Genomic DNA, 2,141 nt, shown 5'->3' with positions numbered 1-2,141 from the left:
AGCCATATTATCCGCCTTCAGAAATGGGGGTGTCCTGTCTTATCAGAGTATATGGTGAAAATGTGGCTCTTGCGTCTGGTCCACCTGTGGGCGAGGAGGACAATGTCTTTTAATTTAATGTCTCTCTGACTACATATTTAGTTCTGCGAGCTCCCTGGCCACAGAGGAGGAAATAGTACCTGGGGCCGACCGTGGCTCACACCTTTAACCCACCACTCTGGAGGCAGAGGTCCGAGAACCACTGAAGCTGGAGGCGACGCTCATCTACACAGGGAGCTCTGGGCTGTCAGGACTACGGAGCAAGATCTTGTCAGTTAACCAACCAATCAATCAATAATTGGGACTAGGGGCTGGAGGTGGAATCACTCACTTGCCTGGCTCTCTGGATTTCATTCCTGGCCAACCCAACTATCAGCTCCCAACCAAGGTTCCTGGTCCCCACTCTCTTATGGCCCCACCCTCTTGAGATGGTGCCACTGGCCAGACAGGCAGGCAGGCCACAGCTAAAGGACTGCCTTGTCTCCTCCCTTTTCCGAAGTCCCTAAAGCCACACTGGAACGTTTACAGGTCTTTCTTGTATCCTCTTTGGGAGGCACATAAACATCTTCCTGACCCGGATGCCAAGCTCAGAGTCCCTTGTGTCAGAACTCATTTCAGCAGGCGACTGGCCCAAAACAACACCAAGGGGCCAAAAATGTCGTCATAGCAACCCAAGGATCCAGAGGGAAACACCATCCAGTAAATATCAACACCTAATCAACACCAGAAACGGAAAGAAAACTATGTTAGGTTTGAGATCTACTCTGTGGTATAAAAAAAACCATGACACAAACATCACCTCCAGGTCCCCCCTCCTCCCCGAAACAGGTTCTCACTACATCCACCTGGATGGCCTGAAACTCAGGCAATCCTTCTGCCTCTGCCTCTTGGGTGCTGGGATTACAGGTATGGCACACACACACATACACACACACACACACACACACACACACACACGCCTTTAAATGATGTGTATGAGAGTTAGCTTATGTGTATATGTATATATATGGCCACCACATGCACACAACATTAATGGAGCTCAGAAGAGAGCTTTGGATCCCCTAGGCTTAGAGTTACACATTATAGTTTGATAACCGCATGGGTGCTGGGACTTGAATTTGAGTCCTTTGCAAGAGCAGCAAGCACTGTCACAAGCTCTCTAGCCTCCAAACCATCTTTAAGATGAGGCCCACTAACCTCATACACATGTGTGCCCAAATACACACTTCTACTGAACAGAATCTTTAGCCCTCAAAACTAAGAATTAGAGATGTCTGGAGCCGACATTTCCTTTTCAGAAGAAAATTAGACACAGTCACAAAAGCTCGCCAGCTCAGTCCTACCCTCTTTTACCCTGTGAGGTGATAACACGTCTTCATCTTGCTGACAGTGCCTACTACTACTTTGGAAGGAAGCAGCCCTGTTAAAACCATGGCTGGTCTTGTGTGTGTGTGTGTGTGTGTGTGTGTGTGTGTGTGTGTGTTTTCAGGTGCACTTCTGTTAAATCCTGGACTTGGTGTAAGCAGGGGTTCTCAAGGGCCAGGGCTACCTGTGGAAGTCTGTAGAACTCCCACCCCGAATCAGAAGCTGTGAGACTGAGTCTAGCAGCTGAGCTTGGACAGCACCCTCACTCGCCCTGACCCCCATTGCTCCTCAGTCCACCATTTCCTCTCTCCCTCCCAGAGGACTCTATTGAAATCCCACCTTTAAATTTGACCCTGGGGGCAACCTCAAAAGAGTTGGACAAAAGGTAAACAGTTCTTTAAAAAAAAAGATTTATTTATTTACTATATGTAAGTACACTGTAGCTGTCTTCAGACACACTAGGAGAGGGCGTCAGATCTCATTATGGATGGTTGTGAGCCACCATGTTGTTGCTGGGATTTGAACTCAGGACCTTTGCAAGAACAGTCAGTGCTCTTAACCAATGAGCCATTCATCTCTCCAGCCCAGGTAAACATTTTTTGCTACTACACCCCTAGTCCCCTGGCAACAGGAAGAGCTGCTCTTCCAGACAACAGGGGTTCAGGTCCTAGCTCCCATAAGGGAGTTCACAACTGTCTGTTGCTTCAGTTTCAGGGGAGTTCTGGCCTCTGTGAGCA

Source organism: Mastomys coucha, unplaced genomic scaffold, assembly GCF_008632895.1.
Source record: "Mastomys coucha isolate ucsf_1 unplaced genomic scaffold, UCSF_Mcou_1 pScaffold15, whole genome shotgun sequence".
Lineage (NCBI taxonomy): Eukaryota > Metazoa > Chordata > Mammalia > Rodentia > Muridae > Mastomys > Mastomys coucha.
Note: the sequence above shows the minus strand (reverse complement) of the source record.